The sequence below is a fragment of the Sarcophilus harrisii genome, chromosome 4, assembly GCF_902635505.1.
Source record: "Sarcophilus harrisii chromosome 4, mSarHar1.11, whole genome shotgun sequence".
NCBI lineage: Eukaryota > Metazoa > Chordata > Mammalia > Dasyuromorphia > Dasyuridae > Sarcophilus > Sarcophilus harrisii.
In genome coordinates, this window is record NC_045429.1 from 30,619,765 (window position 1) to 30,633,035 (window position 13,271).

The 13,271-nt window shown below is 43.4% G+C and overlaps 1 pseudogene; it reads right to left on the minus strand.

Moving 5' to 3' along the window:
- Window positions 1-4,364: 4,364 nt before the first annotated feature.
- LOC111720333 lies at window positions 4,365-4,992 on the minus strand (annotated as a pseudogene).
- Window positions 4,993-13,271: the final 8,279 nt, after the last annotated feature.

Below are 13,271 nucleotides of genomic sequence, written 5' to 3' on the forward strand. Positions count from 1 at the left end.
TCTGATGTTGAACCATTTGACAATAACACAGACTTTAGCCAGAAAGAATTTCTCTTTCTGGGTCTTTAGTAGCTATGGCTGCTGCATCTGCATAAATATAATAAAAAGAATGTAAATCAGAGCTCCTCTTCTCAGTCAAGAAGCACAAGGAAACATGTCAGCCTCCTTTCCTGTCCCTAGCCAAGGCTTTTTAGAATCCAAACCACCATGCTAGAAAGGCATCAGAGCTGAGCCCAGAGGGATAACAGCAGGAAAAGCCACAGGAGCTCTTGCCCATCCCCAACTCCCACAGTCTCATGACCTTCATCACTTGTCACCTGGTCCATTTCAATGGCTTCCTAATTGGTTGCCCATCCTCGATTCTCTCCCCACCCCGAATTTTCTTCCAGTTAAAGCAGCCAAAGTGATTTTCCCAAAATGCAGCTGGCTCTGACCCTGTCAATCCCATCCTCAAGAAGTTCCAGTGGTTACTGATGATCTCCATGCTGAGAGAGAATAGAAGCAAAGGGTCTGAACCCACAGAAAGGGTCGGAGTCTGTCACCTGTCTGCTGCTCTGATGCTTTTGGACACATGAGAGAAGATGCATGTAACACTGGAAGCCATGGCCAAGTGTCTATGACAGGTCTGGCGCGTGAGATCTTGGCTGGAGATGCATTTGCTAATGCTGCCTTATTCTCTCTCTAAGCAGCCTAGCCCCAGGATTCCATCATTCTTACCCATGACCCTCAAGTCAGACATCGCTAATCACAAAAACATTACCCTTGGAATCCACTGCACTCCAGCTTCACTCAGAACTCTTGAATAAGTCTTTCTTATACAGAAATATTTATTGCAGAGATTTTTTTTTTTTACCACAAAGTAAATCTCACGAGCATATTGTAGGAAAGATGAAAAAGAATGAAAAGATTTTTTTTTACAAAGCTTTTCATTTTCATTTTCAAAACATATGCATGGATAATTTGACAACATTGACATTTTCTCCTCCTTCCCCTCACCCTCTCTCCTAGATGGCAAACAATCCAATATATGTGGACAGTCCCCTAAAGACATTTAGATGGAGCACATTTATGAACCCTTTCTTACTATACAACTTTTAAAAATAACTTCTGGCTACAAAAGGGCATAGATATAATTTTCAAAAGTTTGCTTAAGTTAGATGGTTTATAAAACAAAAACTTTGCCAGTTTATTCTTCATACTTTACCTTAAACTCAACAGATTTAAGACTCACATAGTCTAAGAGTATAGAGCTGATTTTATTCAGTGACAGGAAATGCTCAAATTCATTTTTAACTCCTAGTTTATATAATCCAGTTATAGCAATAGGAAGAATATGCTCAGCCAGTCTTGCATCTTTATGTAAAGATGGTTATAATATCTAACTACATCTGTCACTTATAGGCTCGTTCATTATAAAGTGTTACATATGTGTAACATATTTTGTCTATTCTGTACCATACAGTAGTAATAAAAATAAATGTGCTCTCCTAAGTTCAACGAGATGAGTATCTAAAATTGCCACATCTCCCAACTTCTCAGTCCTTCAATAGGCTAATACTGAAACCAGTTTAACAAACGCCAATTTTCAGAGTTGGAGGAGAAATTATTTTAATAATGATATTTAAAGGAGAGGATAAGAGGCCAGCCTTAAAAAGAATGAGTGCAACTTCCATTTTAGGGGACAAACCATACATCTGAATTTTGGAACGAATAGATGATTAGACAGTGGACAGCTATCAAAAAGTAGCCATGTTAAAGCATAAACTTCTGCATTCTAGATTATCTCTACCCTTAGAGCAAAGACGGAACACCAACATTACCAAAAGATTCCCCATCTTTCAGTCATTTAAATCCTTAGATTTGAAGGGGATTCTTCAACTCATACTCCTGTATTTTTATTTTCTTTGAAGCTTCCCCTTAAGGGATAACTGTCAAAAACTCAAAAGAAACATTTTATCTAAAGTAAGGACCAATGCTACAATTCAGTAACAGAGATAACAACAATTAACTATGTTACACAACAGACTGGTTACTTTTGGCTTCAATTGGAGACTGTTTTTGTATCAAGACAATGAAGAACTGATTTCCAAGTGTTCCAAAATACACCACATGACCCATGCCCACAAAAGAGACTGGAAATCAACACAAATAAGCCCAGAGTTTCAGGATTGGGGTCGAAAGGGCCTTGATGAAATGTACACCATCTGAAAGACAATCTAGAGTTCTGCAGGCCATGCATAATGTCTAGTTCCGACTCCAGTATGGTTTCTTGTAACTGTCATTGTCAAATCAAAGATCCAAAGACCAATTCTAGCAGCAGTGACCCCTGAAAACAGGAGACTGATAAAGATGAAAAGGCTTTGGACTCGTCTCTGCATAGCCCTTAATAGGATAGATTCGTTTGGTAAATTTGGCAAATTCCAGTTTCAATGAAAGTTTCAGATCTTTACGTAGGTACTACTGGGGACAATTCCTTACTCTGAATTAATCTAGGATGAATATCTTCAAAGGGAGAAGCTACTCTGTGTAAAGGACTTCCAGAAAACAGAGAGAACAAAGTAAGTAGTCTGGTGAAAGCCACTGTCCCATAATACCGGTCATGGCTGGGACCGAGATGAGAACACTAAGCTACCCAGACTTTGGCTGACCGTATAGCCAGTAGGGGTACAGTCAGAGCCCAGGACAGTCATAAAAGAGTCCACCTTCTTCAATTGTGGTTCATCATCCCATATGGAGTCTCTTAAGTGAATATGGGGGGGGATGTGAAATTGTGGTTTATTATCAGTAGATGTTTCATTTGTAAACCAATTTTATATACCCATATACCTAGAGTCACATAAAAATTTCTTAGGTGAAGAAGGGTCATAAGTGGAAAAAGTTTAGGAAGTCCTGTTATAGAGGAGAGAGTCAGGCCAACAAGAAATACTGGCTGCTCATTCTGGAGAGCAATTTGGAACCGCGCCCAAAGGCTATCAAACTGTGCATACCCTTTGATCCAGCAGTGCTACTATTGGGTTTATACCTCAAAGAGATACTAAAGGAGGGAAAGGGATCCACATGTGCAAAAGTTGTTTGTGGCAGCCCTTTGCGTAGTGGCAAGAAACTGGAAACTGAGTGGATGCCTGTTGGAATCTTTACAAAATGTTAAGACATTGGAGTTGATAGAGACAATAGTTACCTGGTGTGGCATGGTTCGGTGTGATTGATTTGATCTTAGAAAGAGATATTTTGGGCCAGAACTTGAAACAAGGTGTACATAAATCCATCAATATGGGAGGCATTACAAATAGTTACATAAGCACATAACAATATAACACAGGCTAGTAGTAATGTAACAAACAACATGAATTAACATGAGAATTTACACATTTACACATTGTCCATTAGTTCATGTGCCAGGAATCCAATGATTCCTGTAAGTTTTGAGGTAAACAATTTTTCATATACAACATTATACATGTCCATAAGTCCTAAAAATAGTCCAAAAGGAACCCATTGTCCATCAATATAACAGTCTAGTAGCAATGTAACAAATAACATGAATCAACATGAGAATTTATACATGTCCATAAGTCCTAGAAATAGTCCCAAAGAAATCCATTGTCCATTAATGTGCCAAGAATCCAATAATAGATTTTAAAGTTATTTTAACAGGCTCATTGTCAGCCATGCTCTTTCAGTATCAGATGTTTCTTGAATCTTCTTTGTTTTGAAGAACTTGAAATAGTCTCTTCTTGTGCTAGAAATCTAATGATTCCTGAAGATTTTAAAGTTCTTTTAACAATCTCATTGTCAGCCATGCTCCTTCAGTGTCAAATGTTTCTTGAATCTTCTCCTTTGTTTTGAGGTCTTTCTCTTTATCATCTGGTAATTATATTGGAGCTGTTCTGCACTGGACACTGCCCTGTTTGGTAAAAAGGCCTGTATTCTCCCCAACTGTAATCCTGATTGCTTTTCTGTTGGTTGATGCCATCAGAGTCCTGAATTTCTAAAGACTCTCTGGGTGTAACCTCAGCTGCTATCATGCCCCACCTGTCCTTTGATTGATACTTAGGAGCTGGGCCCTGCCTCTCACTTCTCTGAGTCAATCTACATTCAGAGGCCCAGTGAAAGCCTCGGTTGCATTTTGGACGTGGAGTTTGGGGTTTTCTCTCACCGTCTTCTCATTCTATCTCCATATCTGCATTGGGCCCTCAAATGTCCAACTTTTCCCCACTGAAAACATCGACGAGTTTCTCTAGGATATATGTAGGATATATGTATTCCCACTCCTGCTTCTTGGGACCTTTTTTGCCCATCAGATGGGATTCCTCCTAAGCTTTTGACTCAATAGCTTTCTATAAATTCAATTGTTTCAGTTTTGTTTATCTGCTTTGGGAGAAGCTTTCAAAGCCACAGCTAAGTTTTCTGATAAGCTTTCAAAGTAAAAAGTACTCCACACATGGACACCAAATGCCATCCAGAAATGAACTCACAGCCAATCACTGGAGAGTCAAATATCAACAGTCATAGAAGCCAGAATATTAGTTAATTTACCAATTCTTTTATCATAGCATTCATATCTGCTCATTTGTTTCTGTTATTCCCTATAATATCAATAGTCCAGTCTCTCTGAATTGTAATCCCAGTTACAGGACTGGCCAAATTTGTAATATTTGCAACAATGGTGATGAGGATATAACAAAAAGTAAAAACCCATCCATTGTAGATCAGCTTTATGTAAGAAGACCATCATTAGGATGACACATGGGCTGAATGTCCAAAGAAGTCTGGACCACTTTAAGCCTAACTTTATTGTCTATCCTATCTCCAGTGATGATTCCCAGGACCAGGACAGAGCCTGCCACTAGCAGTTAAGAGCAGACTATTTCCTTAGAACTTAATTAGAAACAGATATTGCAAAACCCACATCAGATCTCCCCAGGTGGATAGAGAATGACCGAGGTAAGGAAGAATGTAGTCTATAAAGTCCTCCATGAGGATTTTGGTCATTTTTACTCATTTTGACTGTAGATGTCTGCTACTGATGTTCTGATATTTCTGTTGTTAACTGGAGTGCAAATTACCAGAGGCAACACCACTAAAAAGCAAGGGAAAAAACAAAGAACTCTAGAAAACTTAAAAACCCCAGGATTTTCCTCTTTTCTTTCCAAACATCACTTTTCTTTCCTAGCCATCACTGCAGGTATTCCACAGCACTTTAGCCTTGAGGCTAGGGGAGAGGGCAGATGACTGTTGGAGGTCTCAGTGGAGGGTCCCAGAAGCCAAAGCTGTCAAGACAATGTCCTCAAGCAGAGCTCTTATACGGGGCCTGGGAGTGGAGCTCGGACTGACACCTGGCCATCGCTCACCCCGAGCTCACCCCCTCCAGTATTGGGTGCTGACCACTAAATTGAAGGGCAACCCTCTAAGCTCTCTGCAAGAGTTGCCTACCCGGAGGCAGAAACTTTGCTCTTAGCAATAAAAAGTTGTCAAAGAGATTGCAGGACTTGCACTTCCATGCACAGGACATGGAAAGCCTGGGAGCATTCTCGTGCTTGGGCATTCCCATAGTCCGGGCTTTCTCCCGTGCTGATGAGGTGGGCAAAGAGAAGAACCTGAGGGGGAAGGGGTAGAGGAGGGGAAAAGAAGAGGAGGAAGAGGGAGAGTGGTGAGAGGCAAGCCTGGAAAGCTTGAATGAACCTTATTATGAGAAGATAACCCTCAATCTACTCTTTCTGAAGGTGGGAGGCCCCCAGGTGTTACACATGGCACATATTTTCAAACTTTTTCAATTTGTTGTTCAGTTATTCTAATTTTTTCCCTCTCTAAAAAATTAGGCTGGCTGGATCTCTGGGGAAAAGGAGAAATGCTCAGGATAATTATAATGATGTAAGAAAAGAGATCAAAATTGTAAAAATATGTATAGAAGAATTATACCTGTTTAATATATATTAGATTACTTGCCATCCAGGGAAGGGGATGAGGGAAAGGGAGAGAAATCTGAAACACAAGGTTTTGCAAGGGTCAATGTTGAGAAATTATTTATGCATAAGTTTTGAAAATAAAATGCTTTAATAAAAAAGAAAAGAGATCAATAAAGATTTATTTTTAAGAAAGAAAAAAAAATCACTGGGTTCTTGATGGCACAGTGGAGGGAGGTGCAGAGTAGGATGGGCTCAGCAGATAGGGGCTTGGAATTCCAAGGAGTAGGGGAGCAGGAGGTGGTCATTCTGTCCTGCCTAAGATTTCAGAAGGACCAAGTGATTAGAAAAGATTTAGAAAAGAAAAAGAGGTGATGGTGATAGGGTGTAGCTTCTAGGAGAAATATAGCAGTAATCCTGAGGCCCCAAACTATTGTTCTAAAAATCTGTTTGTCAATTGTTAAGAACCATGCCTAAGTGAAGGGACAGGTCAATTCTCTGAGAACCTTCACAGCTGTGAAGAAGTTGCAAAGCAGCCTTCGCAGATGCTCCTTGTAGACTGGGAATGAAATAAATTGGAGGCAAGAGGGAAGAGGAGAGAGGTCAGAGAATGTACCTACCTCTCAGTCTCCTTGTATTATCATCATCATCCTCATCCTCTCACATGACGAGATCCATCCTATGAGTTAGACCTCCAGCAGCCATTGGAAGGTAGTTCTCGTATCACAACAGTCAATGATCGTAAAGTCTCCTGGCATTAGGAATGCTGTAGTATGTAGAAACTTTACTGACTACCAGATAACAATCTAGTTTGTTATCTAGAATGCTAGTTTGGTTAATAATAAAAGCAAATGGTGAGGCCCATACCTGGCTACACCTCAGTTCTACCTCTGAGCATATCGGTGACATGAAGAACCAGATCTCAGTCTTTTCCTATTAAATTGTCTTCTTGCTCCTAGTTCTTTGCTAAATGCTTTTGAAACTTAGCCCACTTCAATTGGCATTACAGTTCCAATACACTTTGCCCCTTGTCGTAGAGATGGGTTCAAACCTGCAAATTCTTTTTTTTTTTTTTTGAAGTTTTATGATTTTTTTTCTTTTTTAAAAAAATTTAATTTTATTTTATAAAGCTTTTTATTTTCAGAATATATGCACGGATAATTTGACATTGACCCTTATATAGCCTTGTGTTTCAGATTTTCTCTTCCTTTCCCCCCTTCCCCAGATGGCAAGCAATCCAACATATGTTAAACTATATGTTAAATCCAATATGTATAAACATATTTCTACAATTCTCTGTTACACAAGAGAAATCAGATAAAAAAAAGAAAGTAAATGAGTAAGAAAACAAAATGTAGGCAAACAACATCAAAGAGGGAGAATGCTATGTTGTGATCCCATTCATTTCCTACACTCTTCTCTCTGGTTGTAGATGGTTTTCTTCATCACAAGATCGTTGAAACTGGCATCAATCATCTCATGGTTGGAAAGAATAACATCCATCAGAATTGGTCGTCGTATAATATTGATGCATCAGCTACATCTGCATTGATGTAAGTCTCTCCAGCCTTTCTGAAATCATCTTCCTGATCATTTCTTACTGCACATTAATATTCCATAATATTCATATACCATGACTTATTCAGCCATTCCCCAACTGATGGGCATCCACTCAGTTTCCAGTTTTCTTGCCACTATACAAAGGTCTGCTGCAAGCATTTTTGCACACGTGAGTTTCTTCCTTTAAGATGCCTCTGGCTTATAAGCCCAATAGAAACACTGCTGGGTCAAAGGGGGTGCACAGTTTGATAACTTGTTGAACAGAGTTCCAAATTAAGCCTGCAAATTCTTTTGAGACACCTTGCGACACCCCCAATTTTTAGGATCTCCTTTTGAACCTCAACAATGGCATTGGCCATTGGAGAAGTTGGGATAAAAACAATACTTGTGATTTCATTGATATGAGAAATTTTCAAGTCAGGAAACTCATTTACCAAAGCAGCTGGGAAACTTTTCTGCAAACCTAAAGAGTCTTTGAGCAGCATCCTCGGCACTGAAGAGTTAATTGACCAGCCCAGGGTCACCTTGTTGATAGGCTAGACTTAAAACCAGGTTTTCTTGGCTTTGAGGCTGATTTTCTGGCTACTAGCTTATGCTGCCTCTCTTCACATAAACAAGACCTGGGGAAAAACCTTAGCTTTGGTGTTCCAATTTAAGGGAGACTGTGCTCATGGGGAAGCACTCAGACATCTCACTTCAGTATCTCTCTTCTGGGATCACAATGGGGTCAAGGAAGTGTAGGGATGGTGTTTGTTCTCTCCTCCCTAATCTGGCCCTCACATCCCTGACAGGAGCCTAGTGGCTAAAGAGCAGTGGAGAGAGCCTTCCAGCATGAAGAGCTCTGATCCCAGGTCCTAGGGCAAGAGATGGGGAAGGCCAAGCTGTTCCTCAACCTCTGCATGCCTGAACAAAAATTACATGATCTCTTGGGCAACTGGGTGGCGCAGTGGATGGAGCACCAGCCCTGAAGTCAGGAGGAAGTCAGGAGTTCAAATCTGACCTCAGACACTTAACACATCCTGACTATGTGACTCTGGGCAAGTCACCTAACCCCAATAGGCTCTGGGGAAAAAAAATTGCATGTTCTCTCCTCCAAGCCTTTGCTTTAATGTGAATGCTGTCCCTTGGGCCTGAAATGTTCTCCCTTCTATTTCCACTTTCTTTGAAGTCAAAGCTAAAATCCCACCTTCAACAAGAAGGGGTTTTTCCCCAATCTTCCTTAATCTTCAGTTCCTTCTCTATGAGACTATTCCCAATTACTCTAGAAATGCCAATTTCAGGCATTCTATTCTCGGGTCCTGTTTTGGAGTTACTCTGAGCACAACTATGCCATTATATCAAATTTTTGTTCTAGCGTTCCCTCCCTGCCTGCAATGTGTGTGTGTGTGTGTGTGTGTGTGTGTGTGTGTGTGAGAGAGAGAGACAGAGACAGAGAGATAGACAGAAAGACAGAGAGACAGAGACAGAGAGAGTCACTGAGAGAGAGAGAGAGAGAGAGAGAGAGAGAGAGAGAGAGAGAAGGAGGGAGGGAGGGAAAAATGGAAGAAGAGATGGAAGGGAGCAGAGATAGAGACAGACAGACAGTGACAGAGAAAGAAACCGAGAGAGGAGGGTGTGGAGATAAAGGAAGAGATAATGGCAGGGAGAGAGCAAGGACAGAGACAGAGACAAAGACAAAGGAGACTGAGAGAGCGAGAGTTTGCATGTGGTCTTTCCCATTAGAGCCTAAGTTCCCAGAGAGTAGGGACTATCTTGAGTTTCTTTGTTATCCAAGCACTCAGCATGGTTCCTGACTTACAACAGGTGCTTATACATCCTGAGAGATAAATCGACTTTTCCCCCTCGCCTCGAACTCCTCTCAGACAGTTTAGAAGCCACCTCTTCCAGGCAGCCTTCCTGTCCAGCTCTTCCCAGAGTACTTTGCCCTGCTGGGAGCCCCTTCTACTCCGCTGGGGTTCAGGGGTATTTGATGGCTTCCCCCACAGCCAAAGCTGTGAGCTGCCTCGGGTGACCCCCTTGCTCTTGCTCTTGCACAGTTCCTGGAGAGGAGCCCCGGATGGTGACGGAGCCCCTCCAGGGCTGGAGCGGAGGGGAGAGGGATGACTAATTCTGCCATCCCGTCCTGGTGTGCTTCCCCTTTCTGCTTCCCAATCTGAGAAAGGGGCGGGCGTTCGGTTGCCAGTTATGAAAACCAGACTGGAGAAATGATGCTTCCGTTGGAAGGCCGAGACCCACGGGGACACGGGGAATCACCTGCGTGGAGCTTATCTCCCCCTGAAGAATGGCAACTCCTGGAGGCAGGGACTGGCTTTGAGGGCAGATGGTGACCTGAGATTTGAAAAGAATGCTTTGCTCTTTGCCTTTAGCCCTCCCCTAAAATGGAAGCTCCTTGGGAGCAGGGACGGACTATGCAAGGAGGGATGGAGATTCAGGTCCTGTGTCTTCTGTAACATCCAGTTAATGGGGAATGGGGGAGGGGCTTTTGGAGCTTCAAAGGTGTGTCCACTTACCCAGGCTCCCGCTCTAGGGGGAATTTCCTGCATTCATCTGTGAAGTTCTTGGTAAGTTTTTTGTTTTTGTTTTTGTTTTTGTTTTTGTTTTGCTGAGGCAATTGGGGTTGAGTGACTTGTCCAGGGCCACAGGAAGTGTGAAGTGTCTGAGGCCACATTTGAACTCAGGTCCTCCTGACTTCAGGGCTGGTGCACTGCGCCCCTAGCTGCCCCCAGATATTTTGTTTCTTACCACAGGTTCCTTGCTGGATCTTCAGCCAAGTCACACCTGCTAACTCACCCCCCCCCCCCCCCCAGGACTCTATCTTCTCTTTGAGAGAAATAATTATTTCTCTCTTGTATCGATAACAAATTATTGAATCAGGACAAGGTCTTCTTTTCCGCTTCTCATTCAGAAATCGGCTAGCGTGGGAGATCTTGCTCAGAGACTTACAGAGGCTAAAATCTGATTAAACAACATTCTGAGGGTCCCCCCTCCCCCCCATTGCGGGCCCTCATCCCTCGAGCCTGGACCAGATGGATCTGCTTGCCCCAAGTCCCTCCCTCCTCCACTCCCTCCTCCCTTCAGCTTTCCGAGGGATCTTTCTCTGGTGCAAGTGCGACACATCCCTCTTCCCAAACAGTGGCTCTCAGTCACTTCCCCGGGGCAGATGTGAAATTCTCCGGCTTTTAAAGCCTTTCATGGCCTGCCCTCTTCTTATGGGAACTGGATGGGGATCGTATTTCCACAGACTTATGAAAACTGATTTGGAGAAATGGAGAAATGAAGCTTAAATTAGCAAACGGAAACCTGAGAAATGGGAGGCTGAGAGCTGGAACAGGGAATGAAAGAATGTAATAATCAGGGCGGGGGGTGGGGGTGAGAGGGAGGAGGGGGGATTGAAAAGGAAGCCTCTGGACTTTGCCCCTCCCCCTTCTTTGGTTCCTTCAGGTGTGGTCTTTTCCCTCACGAGTATAAGCTGCTGGATTGCCAGGCTTGGCCTGGGTGGCCAAGCGAGGAGAAGTAGAATAGGAGCTGTTTGTGGGATGGAATGGGAGAGCCACACTCGGTAGCTTCTGAAACACCCAATTCATGCAGAAGCAGAGGAGAGACTGGGCTTCAGGACAGGAAATCAAGGACTGTCTTTGCTACTTCCAAATTGTCCTACTAGCCTAGACACCTGCTCTTGCGAGAAGGTAAAAGAAAATCTTTCCAGGCTTCCTCAGAGAAGAGATTGTTTCTTCTGTCCCTTGCCAATTTTCTTGTACCTTAACCTTCCACCCACTCCGACATCCCCACACTTGTAAGTAAAATAAAACCAGACACTGCATCTCCCACCTCCAGGACTTTATCCTGGCTGTGCCCCATGCCTAGAACGCCTTCCCTCCCTATCTCCATGCCCTAGCTTCTCTGGCTTTCTTCAAGTCTCAGGTAAAATCCAACTTTGGCCAGGAAGCCTTTTCTGATTTATTCTCCCACTACCCGCCTTCCCCTTCCCTGCTAGCAGTACCTTCCTTTTATTCTTTATATCAACATCAGCCAAGCCTGTTAGGGGGTCTAGATTGACCCCAAGTGGGTGAAATAGCAATTGTTTCTAATTTGTCCAGAAACCCTGAGGGTCTTCCCCTCCCAGATTCCTTTCTTTATTTAGGTTTTTTTCCCTTTTTGACTAGGTGAAAGAGGTCATTCTTTGCCTCAATTGGGACCAAACCTGAATCACTGAATGGGTGTTGCCTCCATCAAACCGAGACCTGTAAAAAACCTTAGCTTAGAAAGGCCAAGGTCTCCCCCTGCCTCTGGGGCCATCTACAGTCCATCTGAAAGTGAGGCCGGTGACCTTGCCCAGCCCTCCCTCCCTCAAATCCAATTCCCTTGCACGTCACGGGATCTCCTCCTTGATGTCATGGTCCCTTGGAGAAGGAAAGGATTAGCATTACTCACAGTGACTACTTACTAGCTGCAGGAGCTTAGGCAAGTCATTTGACTTCTGTTTCCTCAGCTATAAAACAGGGATAATAACCCCCATGGATCTCCTAGCTTGTGTTAAAGCTCACATGAGAACATGGTGAAGTGCTTAATGATGAGATCCTGAGTCAACCGGTGGCAGAGAAAGCCCCAAGTACAGATAAGATTACTCCCTGAGGCAGGTGGAAAATGGCAGATGGGAATCAGCTCAACCTTACAGTCCCACCCCGTGCAGGGCTGGGATCAGCCCACCAATGGCACCCAATAAAAAGCCAGGTTACAGCAAACTCCTGAGGTAAGATTTCCCCTAGAACTCTGCCCATGGCCAAAGCCATATTCACTGAGTCCCTTTTGGGTTAACCCACCCCGGCATCCTGCCCCTTTCCTCTCGTCCCTTTCCCCATGCCCCAAGGCGTTTCTCCTCGCCCCATCCCTCCCCCTGCTCCTGGTGTCTCCTTGTTAGAGCTAGCTGACTTTTGGGGTGCTAAATCCCTTTTAGGGACATGGTATCTTCCCTTTCTCCTGGTTGTTGATTCCACTGGGGAACTTGTCTTTTCCCTGCTAACCATGTTCTTCCAAACCTATTCCACACTTTCCATTGCTGGGATCTATTGTACTTCTTCTCACAAATGAACCAACCCTTTTGCCAAAGAGAATGGCCATGGGAAATTCGTCACATGACAGAACCCCAATATTTGGTACCAAAGCCCAATATTTGGTGCCAATTGCCTACATCAGTCTCATCACTTAACAGTGGCTGGTGCGTGATAAGTCATAGAAATATGTAGTGATACAATTATATAGTTATAGAGTAACCATGTGATTCCAATAATAACAATATAACAAATAATAGTAACTATGGAAATGGTAGAGATCCTTAGGTTATATATGACAATGGTTCACCCAATTTCTCCCCTCGTGGGACTGTGAACTCTGCAAGAGCAGCTTTTGGGTTTTGCCTTTCTTTATATCCTGAGTAGAGATAAGTGTCCGACACACAGTGGATGCTCAATGTTTGCTGATGGCTTCAATCCAGAAATCCAGCCCCTGCTTTCATCAGCTCCCCCCCTTCCCCCCCGTGTCTCCCCTTCCCCAATCAGGATTTTCCTGCCTAGATAGCTCAGTTCCCTTATTGTAGACCCGAAGCCTATGGGAGAGAGGAAGGCTACTGAGATTCTTGGGAGGCAAGATGCACTGTGGGCTTTCCCGGGAGAAAAAATAAAAGGGCGGCTGCATGGCCAGGCCCCCAGCTACTGTGGGGCAGCCAGCCTTCAGATTTGGGGTCTGTTGGGCAGAGGGGCCAGGCCAGTCAGCTTCTGACAGCGAGCTCACCCTCGGCCACCCTTTGGAAGG